Source organism: Haliotis rubra, unplaced genomic scaffold (genome assembly GCF_003918875.1).
Source record: "Haliotis rubra isolate DU_JTF1 unplaced genomic scaffold, ASM391887v1 Scf808, whole genome shotgun sequence".
NCBI lineage: Eukaryota > Metazoa > Mollusca > Gastropoda > Lepetellida > Haliotidae > Haliotis > Haliotis rubra.
The window spans coordinates 219,103-234,590 of NW_025767533.1; the positions used below are offsets into that span (position 1 = coordinate 219,103).

At 40.3% G+C, this 15,488-nt stretch overlaps 1 long non-coding RNA gene across 6 annotated transcripts in view; it reads right to left on the bottom strand.

The window, feature by feature from the left end:
• LOC124261754 overlaps positions 1–15,488 on the bottom strand; it is a 44,179-nt gene that overhangs the window by 21,162 nt on the left and 7,529 nt on the right. Inside the window, exon 1 of one of the 6 annotated variants that reach the window (XR_006894412.1) lies at positions 11,897–12,110. The exons of 3 other annotated variants lie outside the window; for them this stretch is intronic. This is a non-coding gene — a long non-coding RNA (uncharacterized LOC124261754). Of the gene's footprint in view, positions 1–4,151; positions 4,163–11,896; positions 12,111–15,488 lie in introns of those variants that run through there. 2 more of the 6 variants (XR_006894410.1, XR_006894417.1) reach the window with 2 other exon arrangements.

A 15,488-nucleotide genomic window follows, 5' to 3' on the forward strand; every position in this document is an offset into this window, starting at 1 on the left:
TATATATATATATATATATATATATATATATATATATATATATATGTGTGTGTGTGTGTGAGAGAGAGAGAGAGAGAGAGAGAGAGAGAGAGAGAGAGAGATGTTGATTTAAAGGCGTCCCATTGAAATGAGAGGTTCCATTGAGAATATCTAGACCTGCCTTAGCACAACTGAAACGGCAGGAGGGGACAGCAATGCGGTTCAGGGAGTGTGATACAGACAAAGTCCACGTAAGAGGCCACTGCTGTCTGAATATGGTCAAATGGCTGGATTAAGGCACACCACGAGTGTGATTCAGCGTGGGGCAAAGTCAAGGTTTGGGAAAATGTCGCGAGTGACACCTGCCGGGAAGAGTACTCCGCCCGCGAAGATCTGGGTTAGAATTGGTCTTCAGTAACCCATGCTTGTCGTAAGAGGCGACTAACGGTATCGGGTGGTCAGGCTCGCTGATTTGGTTGACACATGTCATCGTATCCCATTTGGGTTGATCGATGCTAATGATGCCGATGACTGGATTGTTTGGTCCAGAATTTATTATTTACAGATCGTCGCAACATAGCTGGAATATTACTCAATGCGGAGTTAAACAACAAACCATCTGACTAATCTCCAGCCGTAATGATATATCCAGTATCATAGGCTACCGATTGTTTATAATATACTACAACCTTGGTTCAACAGAGGAAAGAAGCACGAAAAGCTATACTTGTAACGAACGATCAACACAAAGTCTGGATTGTAAACATTACAGTTGCAAAACCTTGTTTCGGATCAAATAGTAATGCCCATACATTTGCATAAATATGTGAGACACGGGCAATAATTCCTAGATTGTGTTTTTTGACAGGAATGGTTTTATATTTTTCTATGAACTATATTAAAATAATGGTTCAGAACGTCTTTCAAATTGCCATTAACAACGTTGAGCTGCCCCATGGTGATGCCCGCGCACTTGTCTCGTTAAACTGAGGACGTGGAGTCACACAAGTGTCGCTAAAACGTTGCTCACGACGCCTGTAGAACCTTGCCTGGGGAGAAGTTAAACGAATATTCTTCCATCACCTTGAAGAATGCTTCATTCCGATCGATCAGAATTTAATAATAGCAGGTATCTAATACAGTTCGATAACTCAAAATCAGCATGCATGTCCATACAAAAGAAAGAAGAACATCGTTCCTTCGACAGTATACACATCGATGCATATGATAATGTCCGCCGATAAACCATTAGATATCAATTCCTTCGATATCGGATGTTATCAAACGTGATGAAAACGAATACAAAGATTACAAAGGACGGTGTGGCAGCCTAGAGGTTAAAGTGTTCGCTCGTCATTTCCGGTGTGATATTGCTGGAATATTACCAAAAATGACGTAAAGTCATACTTACTTACTCACTCACTCATTTACATATAATTCAGAAAACGTGCACCAACCACTGTGTCACATCCCAGTTTCCATGTCGCCCAGCGCCCGCCATTTACATATTAATATTCAGTTATCAGTCATACCCCATTTGCGTAGACCGATACTTATGATGTCAATCACTGGATTGTAAGGTCTAGACACGACCTTTTATAGACCGTCGTCATTCAGCTTGGTTATTGCTTAGTGCGGCGTAAACAACTAGCAAACACATAAAGACACACATCGACACAGAAACACCTTACACAGTTTGTGCGTTGGCGTCATCACGGGCTAAGATGTAAAGAAGCTGAAAGCTCACAGATTATGTTTACAAAATAACAATGACTCGGCTACTTGTTCCGCGAGCCATAGCTTCATACGGAATCGTATCAACGATATCACGTTTCTACAACTACAGTCAGATGACACGTAGCAGCGTTCAATACGACCATGGCTTTCGAAACGTATTTTTGGGCCGCTATTGGGGAATACCCCTTTCTTTCCCTCCATGAGATTACATCATGTAACGTCACTACACACAGATGTCACGGACAACAGATAAGAACGTGGGTGTGTTTCGCCCATTTATGTGTACAGAAGCCTGGCAACAAAGTAAAGATGGAGGGCCGCGAGTTAATTATACTTATGAACCGGATCATTAGTTTGAGTTTTCAGTATATTACGATTCGGGTCTGCGTTCATTTTCGATCACACCCTACTCAGTACCCATACTCTGCTGACAACATTGACATCTGAAAATAAATGTTTACATAGAGGGCATATGAATGTGTATCAAAATTGGGATACGCCTTTTTACAAAATCGCCCCAAACTATCCGTTCACACGTGAGAATAACACGCTTTCAACATCTTAATGTCTAAAAATATACTGAGAGAAATAAATAAAGGATCACTGGGAAATCCAAGTGTTCCTTAATATTTTCTATTTTCATCACCAGCTTTGAATAGCGCTGTGGTGATGAACACTGGAAAAAAATAAAGGAACGCTTGCATTTTCCTGTGACCCTTTATTTCTTTCTCTCAGTGTATAATTAATACTGAAGGAATTTGTTTTCTCCAATGGTGAATGAGAGAGTGAGTTAAGATTTTAGTCACATACGCAGTATTTTATTCTTATTGTAACACGTCCTACCTATATACTCAAGGATTAAGTCCATTTAGCATAAAGTTTAATGTCTGGCCATATTTATGGGTAAGGCGCCGGCTTGAACAAAGCAAGGTTCCTCTCTCAGATGGCATACCCGCCCATATCCGGCCTATCACTTCCAGGAATCTGCCACTTAAATAGTTAACCCACATACATGTACACCCTGACGTCTCCAGCTATGTCATGGTTGGTGCGTCTGTACTTTCAGATATAACCTGATGCTGTACAATATGGCCTGTAAGTCTCTCGAGGCGCTACTCCCGGTACTAAGATAGTTCCCTGCTCCCTTTGCGCGTGCCAACTTGCGATATGCGAGACGAGCCCAGCTTACTTCCGGTACCAAATTTGCGGTGACAGGCGTATATTCAAGAACCAGTTCTGGTTCCAAATTTCGCGACCGCCAAATATGACTTTACTAGACCGGGCCAAGTGTACAACCATGTTTGACTGTCAAAGCTGTTGACAACCGTAATAGTTGGCTATTTTGGGGGTGATTGGATCGAAGAATTGCTGTTTCTGCAAGGATTATCGGTTCATTACTACCATGAGACCATTCGAAAAGGTATGAAACGTTGTTTGTCACCGGAAGTACTAACCAACGTAAGGTCTCGTGAAGTGACGTGACCCAGTTACGGGCCCTATAATATTTGTGATGGTAGGGAGTCATCTGTCATTTAATATTTTTACTACATTCGATATTAATTGTACCATAATGATTATTTGCTGTATGTTATACATATTCATTGATATCAACTAAATGTATTTTCTCTGAACAATGTGTGACGCCCATTTCTGGTGTGATATTGCTGGAATGTTGATAAAAGCGACGTAAAACTAAACTCACTCACTCTTTTATCTGAATGTATGTGCACTTTATGTGCATCAAGTACTGGGTGACCTGCGTCAACATCTTAATCTGTTCAAAGCAGTGTGTGGTCCCCGAAGAAAACATGAATACATTTCCTGCCCGGTGGATCAAGGTATTCACATTGATCGTCAATACGGATCTATTCAATGCTGTCTTTATACACTTTAGCAAACGTCTTAACTTGCCAAGGCATATCTATAACAGGAAACGTCTATTCGTCAAGGACTACATGGTATGGATGGCAGATGACCAGGATGATATATATAGCATTACATAAACCTATATTCATCTGAATGAGTGAGTTGGATTTAACAGTATTATCCGTGAATATTTGTTAAGCGCCAATGGCCACCCACTCATGTATGCTCATGGCGCATTGAAACTATTTACAGAAGAATGGAAAAGTGTATTTCACTTGTATCACATCGTTTCACAGTTTGTTGTGTCGGGAGAAAAAAAGACGCACGGGTATGGCGCCGACAAAGAAACGCAGTCAGATAGGAAAGAAATAATACCCTATGTACTCCCTGAAGAGTCATCATAGTATTATTGTATGATATTTATATAGCGCACATATCCAGGCAACTAGTGCTTGCTTAAGGCGCTGGTATTTTTTACCTCGATCATTGTATGTCAGTCTCAACGGCACATCGTGGTATCAATTTCAGCTCCCTGGGGATCATACAACTCATGCAGCCACTAGGCGCACCGAGTTATTGTGGCCTGCTCATCCTAACGAGGTACCCATTCACAGCTGGGTGGACTGGGACACATAGTCACAGTACTTTGTCCAAGTTCACTGCACGTTGCTGTACCCGCAACTTGGGGTTTGCACGTATTCATGTGGCCACCATCTGGTCATATACCAACGGATTCGTGGGTTCAGGGATGTGTACTGTACACTAGGGGTTGTGACAACACTGAAAGGTTTTTACGCCCGGTCACAGGTGGGCTCGATCCCGACACCTCAAGCTCGCTGGATCACTAGCCTGGCACCTTAGCCAGCTCGCCCACCGCGCCCATAGTATGGAAGTTAAATGTAGACCTGATGTTATGCTGTCAGGTGATTTCAATAGTCTAGAGGCTAAGGCCTGTAGGAGGCTCAGAAAAAAACTACTACATAAACGGTCTGACTACATAGTTTGATCCAATGCTAAAATACCAGAACTAAACCTGGCATTGTCAACGTTGAAGAAAATGATGAACTGATGAGGATATAAACACACTGTTATGAAATACGCTGACTTTTACATGAAATTGATCCCGTCTGTTTAGCGTTCGGTTTCAAATGTCACATTTACTGTGATCATTTCATGCAAAACTCATCATTTAAAAACAAAGTCCGTTTATCTCCATTCTACCATAACGTATTTTCAAAGTACACTTTAGCCTCACGAATGATGTCGCGATATGATCCTTTACTCCATGACGTAAACCGAGTTACAGTTTAGGATCGTTGACACCACTCAACAAGGACATATGCTTCAAGAGAATTTCTATTTTGCAATGTCAGTATATTTCATATTTTCACGAAGAAATAAAATTTTACTTCATTGATTCACTAAAAATTTATGTCAAACTGTCCCGTCATCGCTCATCAGAATGAAACCTTCCGTGACATACATGCAATTACTTTCATTGAAGTAGTTGTTCACACCTGGAGGATGAATCCGACCAGGGTACTTGGCATTCTTCTTTTAGAGGCATTTTAGAGTGAGTGAGTGAGTTTAGTTTTACGCCGCACTCAGCAATATTCCAACTATATGGCGGCGGTCTGTAAATAATTGCGTCTAGACCAGACAATCCAGTGATCAACAACATGAGCATCGATCTGCGCAATTGGTTAGAAGTGGTATAGATGAAGAAAACCAAGTTCTATGGATAGTCAACTTCAATTTGCAATGGAGTGCGACGTTTCGGTGTAGGTACTATAACCGTTATCAAGCCAGTGATGGCATGAAGGAAAACCAAGTTCTATGGATAGTCAACTTATTTTATTGCAATGAGTGCGGCTTGGTTTTCCTCCGTACTTGGCATTGCCAACACTCGAACATACAGTGATTCAGTTTATGTAAATAACTTTATAAAATATTATAAACACTTTTCATTTTATTGACAGATTACATCAAGTCAATGTCTTAGTTAAGCCACTTGTAAAGCCATGTTTTGTTGTTCCTTGGCTAATATGTTTTAACTTGTTTGCGTTTAAATCTAGTTATTGATAGCCTGTACAATTTCTGCTGTTTCTGCTAATCCCAGAAACATATATAACTTGTCGACATTGATAAAAGTTTGAAACAGACTTATTCTTGACATTGTAAATAAATCAAAATAACAATGAACAATCTGTCTTCACGTTTTATGACGAACATTCTCTTTAGAGATAACACACTTGCCGCCCCTCGTATTCCACAGAAAGTGTCGGACAGGGATTAATCCCGTAGGCAGACAACTGAAGCCATCTTCAGTGTTGTTACTTAAATGATAAGGTGACATAAGTTGAGGACTGGGTAACCAAACGGATTGGACACAAAATGCCTTAATGCGATTAAAACATCCCAGGCGGAAGGAGGCATCGGCCTGATCGTTCAAATTGCGCACTGGATAAACTCTGGGAACCCGTTTTGACCCCAAAGACGGGAATCCGCTCAGGTACGGATCTTTGAGTAAAGGCTTACTTTTTGTATGTTCAGTTTTGATTAGGATTTTGTAATTGAGACTCCACAAGCAATATTTTTGCAAAGTTGCCATTGTTGAGTTAAAGGTGAAGTTTTAAAGTTCTAAAGATAAACCACCCGTTGGGGATTCATCCCACAAGTCATGACAATTTCGTTGTCAAAATAAACTCCGCCAGGTCGGATCAGCATTAAACAAGCAAAAGTAAAAACACCATCAACATTGGGTGCTCCGTTTACACTTCCCAAATATGTTCAATAAAGGCCGAAGTGGATTTTTAGCCACTGCCTAAACCCGAGGGAAGTAAACCTTTCATTGCATTAGCAATAAAAGGCGGTTGTATCTCTAACGTGTAAGTACACACAATTAACCAACCTTCAAGCAATGATCTCCTTTCAGACGTGACAATTCGCTAACGTACTTTTCTTATTCTGACAATCTATAGCGTTTTTATCACCAAGTTCCATGAGAACATTTCAAGTTAAAACGATTGCCGCCACTTTTCTTATATCTCAGCTCTCACTGTCTAGTGGCTGGCTAGCAATAAAGCCCGTGACATCCCAGCATGCACAATACAGCAGTAAGAAGATGACCGAATGGTGTTTTGGACGTTGAGACATTTTCAAAAAGCGCAATCTGACGGGCGCCAACGATGAAAGGATACATGCAAAAAGACAGAGCCAAAACGGAGTCCTTAAATGTCTCAATCTTCACATTTGTCAGCGAGAATGAATATGTCCTGAAGTTGAAACAGTTTTATGAGGACGATAACAAAGGGTCACACAGATTTGGCACGGCAATAAACACTACGATCATTTACACTTGGACTATCGATACAAGTCGATGCAAGCCAACCGTAATAAAGTCACATGTCCGAAAATGTTGAACACTGAACACACACACCCATCAAAGGTTGCCCTTGACATCACCTCGATGTGCTATCTTTCATCCAGCACAGGTCTCTCCCATCTGAACCGTGAGCGGAGTTAGTACTTTAAAGCCATACACGGAAACTGTGTGAAATATTCATGGTCATAATCGCTAAAGGTATCGCTTGACACTGATTGCCGCGATATGAGACGACGCATGTAATTCTACAGACAATCTGTGTTTGCTCACCTCTTCACTCCATTTTCTTTTTCATCGTTTTTAAATGTTGTATCTACATCAGTCGTTCAACGCTCCAATCTTACACGAAGACACCATTAGGCTTAAGTCATCTAGACGTCTGACAACTGTAGGATTATTGAATTATAAGAAACATGAAATTCACCTTTTACTAAATGGCGATGTGAAATGGAGTTGAGCGTTATGTTCAAGATTATTGCTGTGTGCACGTGTGTTTGTGACAGCGTAAGCTTGTAGTAGTCCGGACTGACGCCGGTTTTACATTATCGTCACACTAACATGTCATGGTGCAAAATAAACTCCCGCCCAAATATCCGCGTTATGCCGAGCGCAAGGAACCCGTGAAGATCCGGGTTAGAATTTGTCTTCAGCATCCAATGATTGTCGTAAGAGGCGACTAATGGAATCGGGTGGTCAGGCTCTCTGACTTGGTTGACACATGTCGTCGTTTCCCACTTACGTAGATAAATGCTCATGCTGTTGATCACTGGAATGGCTGATCCAGACCGCCACCATACAGCTGGCGTATTGCTGAGTGTGGCTTTGAACTACAAACCAACCATCCAACTGAGTGCAAGGCAGGGTAACAAAACACATGATCTTAACGTCTTGTGGTATGACGCGCCAAAGGTTTTGAACAACGTCAGCTATATGCTTGACATTAGCAGTCAACGTGGTTGTACGAATGACAACAAACCAAATCTGGCAGAGTCGTTCCCGCTGAGGTGTTAAACGCGTGGTGTTCCTTAAATAGCTGTTGTTCATTAGCGTATCAGTATGACTTTCCACCATACAGGAAACGGCAACTGACAATATAAGTATCTGAGATCACTCCGATAGACACACAGATCTCTATGACCGCATTAAATGTTTAAGAACATATGGAATGTGTCCCCTTTTAAATTGTCTATAATTAATTTTGAAAGGAGTACGGATGAGAGCGTGTGTGACTTTGCTAGATTTAGAAACACGTTAAGCTGTGTAACAAAACCCTAAACATTGTTGACGTCATACAAAAGTTGTTTCTGCACTGATGCACGTTATACTTGGTGTTACAGGAGGACCCAGGAGCAATCAGATGCTATTTCCTTCACTGCAGGAACAAACGAACGAGCAGTAACCTTCAATTCATCATGCTTTATTACTGCTGCACATGTCGATAGACCTCAAGACACACTGACGCCAGGTGGGGTAGCTTTGTGGTTAAGGCGTTGGGTCATCACGCTGAAACCCGGGTACGATACCCCACATGGGCATAAAGTGTGAAGCCCATTTCTTGTTTCCCCCGCCGTGATATTGCTGGAATATTGCTAAAAGCGGCGTAAAACCCAGCTCATTCACTCACTCAAGACACAATATAGGGAGAGTATGACAGTCGTCGTCAAATGGATAAAATATTATTAAATACAGATACGAACAGACATGATCCGGCCTTCTGTTACTAATAATGCAACAACCTCGTAGCGGTTATTAATATCTCGCATGTGTATTATTAATACCACAATAGACTGTCACGTGCATTAAGCTGGCTAGATCTCTGATCACATGAGGGTTTCTGTATAACTCCGTGAGTGGTATCACTGACACCCGACAAAGTCAATTGTGAGATGTGTCACGGTTTAAGTACACGTTGTAAATTACACGGTTCTTTCTTGAGATGCCCTGCTGCACACGGTCTGTATATAGGATTGAGTATAAACGATCTGTTTTAACTGACCACACGTCCCGTGACCCGATGGTGTGATTATTGATCATGCTGCACCTCCTTGGTCTACTTATAGGATGTCACTGTCTCAGTGTTTTTAATTCTGGTTATTTAACATAATTGAGTCGCTCTTTCCTTACAGATACCTGTCATATAATGCTTATAAATAAGTGTGTAATATAAATAGAAAAAAGGTTAGTTGTTCTAATTTCTCTTGATTTCTCTTGATTAGAGGTGTGGAGAGACTCGGCTATATTTGTAAAAACGCAAAAAAGAGTTTCATTTGCACAAAAACACAACAGTTAGCAGGTATAACCCATGTATCCACTAGTGGCCCGAGCCACATCAGTTTTGGGAAACATCCCAAATGAAACCACAAACACTCGGAACAAAGGAGTGGATTCCATCTGAACAGATCAACTGATCCATGGGGACACAGCTGGACATAATTAAAGCAGCAGGACAAAGGAGTGGATTCCATCTGAACAGATCAACTGATCCATGGGGACACAGCTGGACATAATTAAAGCAGCAGGACAAAGGAGTGGATTCCATCTGAACAGATCAACTGATCCATGGGGACACAGCTGGACATAATTAAAGCAGCAGGACAACGGAGTGGATTCCATCTGAACAGATCAACTGATCCATGGGGACACAGCTGGACATAATTAAAGCAGCAGGACAAAGGAGTAGATTCCATCTGAACAGCACAACTGATCATGGAGACATAACTGGGCACAATTAGAGCAGCAGGACAAAGGAGTGGATTCCATCTGAACAGAACAACTGATCATGGAGACATAACTGGGCACAATTAGAGCAGCAGGACGAAAGAGTGGATTCCATCTGAACAGATCAACTGATCCATGGGGACACAGCTGGACATAATTAAAGCAGCAGGACAAAGGAGTGGATTCCATGTGAACAGAACAACTGATCATGGAGACATAACTGGGCACAATTAGAGCAGCAGGACAAAGGAGTGGATTCCATCTGAACAGAACAACTGATCATGGAGACATAACTGGGCACAATTAGAGCAGCAGGACAAAGGAGTGGATTCCATCTGAACAGAACAGCTGATCATGGAGACATAACTGGGCACAATTAAAGCAGCAGGACAAAGGAGTGGATTCCATCTGAACAGAACAACCGATCCATGGGGACACAGTTGGACATAATTAGAGCAGCAGGACAAAGGAGTGGATTCCATCTGAACAGATCAACTGGTCCATGGGGACACAGCTGGGCACAATTAGAGCAGCAGGACAAAGGAGTGGATTCCATCTGAACAGAACAACTGATCATGGAGACATAACTGGGCACAATTAGAGCAGCAGGACAAAGGAGTGGATTCCATCTGAACAGATCAATTGATCCATGGGGACACAGCTGGACATAATTAAAGCAGCAGGACAAAGGAGTGGTTTCAATCTGAACAGATCAACTGGTCCATGGGGACACAGCTGGACATAATTAAAGCAGCAGGACAAAGGAGTGGTTTCAATCTGAACAGATCAACTGGTCCATGGGGACACAGCTGAACACACTTAGAGCAGCAGGGTGGTCAGCAGGCCAACAGACATGGTTCTTTATGGCGTCAAAAGAACAAACATTTGCATTACTTTGAAACATGACATTAAAGGCACCTGAACATGAACGTTTGGGGCACTAATGTATGACGCTAAATGGAAATAGTGATGACGTTAATACGTAAATTAGCATTGCTGATATTGCAATCATTATGAAATTAAAAAAATACGAAAATGTGGTCAGGAAGCTACTCAAGTAACCGTTAAACCATCAGGAATTACACAGGAAGCCACCGATAAGCCAGTAGTATTTGTATTTTGAATAAGGTATACGCTATATACCTGAAACATTGATATCCACGCCTTCCAATAAGGTCGTCACTACATTTTGTCTATCACATTGATCCTAGTGGATGCAATGCTATGTATTTGCCAATGCTATGTGCAGACACTTTAGTAGAAGGAGACTGTATATGTCGCCATGCGTTATGGTCACATGGTTTCAGTCACATCATAAAATGCAAAGATGAGAAAGCCAATGAAACGCAACATTTGGCTCCGAACAATATAGAAAATTATATAAACGATTACGCCTTCTATATCTGTACTTCAGTACATCTTTTGATAATCACTAATTTATGCGCTTTGTCTGAAAATTAATACAAGGTAAATACCAAGTACGCCATTGTTATGTGTATTGATGCATGCAGTAGACAAACATTAGGAGTAAGAGATCGTCAGTACATGAGATCACTCGGGAAATTAATGTTGGCTGAAACATCTATACAACAGGATTCATCATATATTAATACAAAACTACAAAATGCTCAAATTAAACATTCACACAGTCCAACGTAATACACGACCCTCATTGAGAATTTAATTACAAAACAATAGTGACGCCAAGATGCTACTTAACAGAGAGAAACACAATACTCTATCCTTCAGCAAACACGTACACTCGCCATAACACAGCTGACACCGCGTGTCCCACGTGTGTGAAACCCTAACTTATCTGGTTTTTCAAGTTCAAGACAACCAATAGCCTGTGTGTAATCCCTGCTGTGCATTATGCAAAACGAATCTAGCTACTATGCAGAGAAATGTCATGCATGTTAATGCACTTTGACAAAAGACATTCAATCAGTGTTCATCGTCATGTTATCTATCTCTCCGTTCTGAACTATCGTGATTGAAAAATGGCTAGCAGTTAGTTTGATATAATGTTAATTGGAAAATTAGGAAACAATCACGAAACCTTATTTTTAAACAATCATGTAACCATATTTTAACACGTTTAGAGAAATGTGTATTTAAGAAGAGAATAAAATGTTTGATCTGTATGCAAGCATTATTTATGAAAAGCATTGAAGACAATGTGATTTCATGCCCGAAAATATCATCACTTACCAAACACGATTCGCCAAAACGGTTTCTGTCCGTTCCCCTTCGTCAATCTTAATCCATGAAACAGCAGAGCGCATATGACAGGGTAGAAGTGCAGTTCCCATGGCCTAGCCAATCATAGGCGGGCCAGGTATGTAGGTTAGATCTACTTCCTGGTTGGTTCACGAGCAATTGTTCATATTCATTTACACACGACAGATAAAATATCCTTGCTGTTTGGGTTGTTTTTGGTTTAAAAATTTGGTTTATTATTATTATTAGTATTCTATATTTACTCAAGCTGTTAAACGACCGCTTACAAACTAAATCAGGTTTAAGTTTTTCCACTTAAATAACCAGCTGCATTATATTTATGGGCTATGTTGACACCGGTGTTATGTAGAAGATATCTAAGCAGGTGTACACGACCGTGACATGACATGGCAAGACAGATTATAAAAAACATCACTCAAAGTGAGCATAAGCACACAGCTGTACAATATAAGTGCATCTAAGTTGAGAGATCAGTGGCATAACCTGAATCTCTTCAACATGTCATTACATTTCACTATCCGTTTTTGAAAGGCATGAACTATTTCAGTGTGTACAAGAGTTAAGCAAGTGCTCATTAAAGGTTTCATGCTTTCTGACCAAAATGTTTCATGAACGTCATTTGTATTTATATATTACGTATATTTGTCGATCCCCCAGAGTTTCTCATTGTGTGTCATTATTCCCTCCGACAGGAATCCTTACTCTTGCTATTAGCCATTCAATTTGGATTTCATGAGTTCGTATCTTGCAATCAATCGTGTTTCACCGATGCACTTGAACCAGACTTGATGAATTACAGACTACCAAGAGATCGCTTGGGTATTGCACCTGTGGTATATAACAATATTCACAATCAGACTTGATGAATTACAGACTACCAAGAGATCGCTTGGGTATTGCATCTGTGGTATATAACAATATTCACATTCGTCAATTAGACTTCATGAATTACAGACTACCAAGAGATTGCTTGGGTATTGCACCTGTGGTATATAATAATATTCACATTCGTCAATTAGACTTGATGAATTACAGACTACCAAGAGATCGCTTGGGTATTGCATCTGTGGTATATAACAATATTCACAATTAGACTTGATGAATTACAGACAACCAAGAGATCGCTTGGGTATTGCATCTGTGGTATATAACAATTTTCACAATTAGACTTGATGAATTACAGACTACCAAGAGATCGCTTGGGTATTGCACCTGTAGCATATAACAATATTCACAATCAGCCTTGATGAATTACAGACAACCAAGAGATCGCTTGGGTATTGCACCTGTGGTATATAATAATATTCACAATCAGCCTTGATGAATTACAGACTACCAAGAGATCGCTTGGGTATTGCATCTGTGGTATATAATAATATTCACAATCAGACTTGATGAATTACAGACTACCAAGAGATCGCTTGGGTATTGCATCTGTGGTATATAACAATATTCACAATTAGACTTGGTGAATTACAGACAACCAAGAGATTGCTTGGGTATTGCACCTGTAGCATATAACAATATTCACAATCAGACTTGATGAATTACAGACTACCAAGAGATCGCTTGGGTATTGCATCTGTGGTTTATAACAATATTCACAATAAGACTTGATGAATTACTGACTACCAAGAGATCGCTTGGGTAATGCACCTGTGGTATATAACAATATTCACAATCAGCCTTGGTGAATTACAGACAACCAAGAGATTGCTTGGGTATTGCACCTGTAGCATATAACAATATTCACAATCAGACTTGATGAATTACAGACTACCAAGAGATTGCTTGGGTATTGCATCTGTGGTATATAACAATATTCACAATCAGACTTGATGAATTACTGACTACCAAGAGATCGCTTGGGTAATGCACCTGTGGTATATAACAATATTCACAATCAGCCTTGATGAATTACAGACAACCAAGAGATCGTTTGGGTATTGCACCTGTGGTATATAATAATATTCACAATCAGCCTTGATGAATTACAGACTACCAAGAGATCGCTTGGGTATTGCATATGTGGTATATAACAATATTCACAATCAGACTTGATGAATTACAGACTACCAAGAGATCGCTTGGGTATTGCATCTGTGGTATATAACAATATTCACAATTAGACTTGATGAATTACAGACAACCAAGAGATCGCTTGGGTATTGCATCTGTGGTATATAACAATATTCACAATTAGACTTGATGAATTACAGACTACCAAGAGATCGCTTGGGTATTGCACCTGTGGTATATAACAATATTCACTATTAGACTTGTTGAATTACAGACTTCCAAGAGATCGCTCGGTTATTGCAAGTGTGGCGTAAAACAATATTCACTATCAGACTTGATGAATTATAGATTAGCCAGATATAGCTTGGGTATTGCAAGTGTGGCGTAAAACAATATTCAAGACTCACAAACGCGGGTACGGTCAAGCAAATACGTTGTGCAAAGTTTACCGTGACTTTCATGAACTTTTATGTCTTTATAAGCTACATGCAATGATATACCTTCCTTTGTTGACAATTTAACGCCTACATCGAAACTAAATTCAGCTGGGTTGATATTTCAGGAAGGATTACCAATATTGTGCTGATATTTAGCTTGAGACCTGACATTCTTGATGTAAAAACTACAGGATGAACTCGATATGCTCTCTTTTCTATTTGGAGGTGAAACTGCTTTTAATGATGATGTTGATCAAGAGACATGGGAAACAATTATCTTACGATTTTCTATATACTATTCGACGACATCTCCTACAATTATTCATTGATTGATTTTTGCTGATGCAGTAACTTGTGTATAATCATGTATGTCCATTTGCGGAAGTTTCTTGTATTAATCAATTGTATATACATTTTTACATGTACATGTATGTTCTTATGTAAATTATAACCCTCTCTCCGCCGTGATGTTGCTGGAATATTGCTAAAAGCGGCGTAAAACCAAACTCAGTCAGTCAGTATAACCCCCTCTCTCTCTCTCTGTCTCTCTCTCTCTCTCTCTCTCTCTCTCTCTCTCTCTCTCTCTCACTCTCTGTGCGTGTCTGTGCATGCATCACGCATGCATGCTCGCATGTATGAATTTGCAGTTAGAGTTTGCTTTTATGATCAACCGAGATATAATTGTAAACATGTACACCTTCTTTATAACAATTAAAGTGATATTTCGGCGTAGTTGCAAACACAATAAAGTGATGTGATAATATGCTGAATATGTGGACCAATTCTCTCCCTCGCTGCAGGACAGATGTAATGCATAGTGTAGAGACACGGAGTTTTCACAATACCCCTCGCAGGTTTCAATCACATGTCGCACCGAACCCCGAAAGCGGTTTGTTTCCGAAAATGCCCCGCACTTCGAATTAAGGGCGATCAACTGTATGATATATTCAAGTTTGAGGTGCGTTATTATGCACTCGGCTTAGTTGCATGATCGTGTATCTGCCCACGCGCGTTCATCTTGAACACTCACATGCCCAGTCAGTCAGTCAGTCAGTGGAGGCTCTTGCAAATATCAAATATCATAATGACACCATTTGTATAGTTCT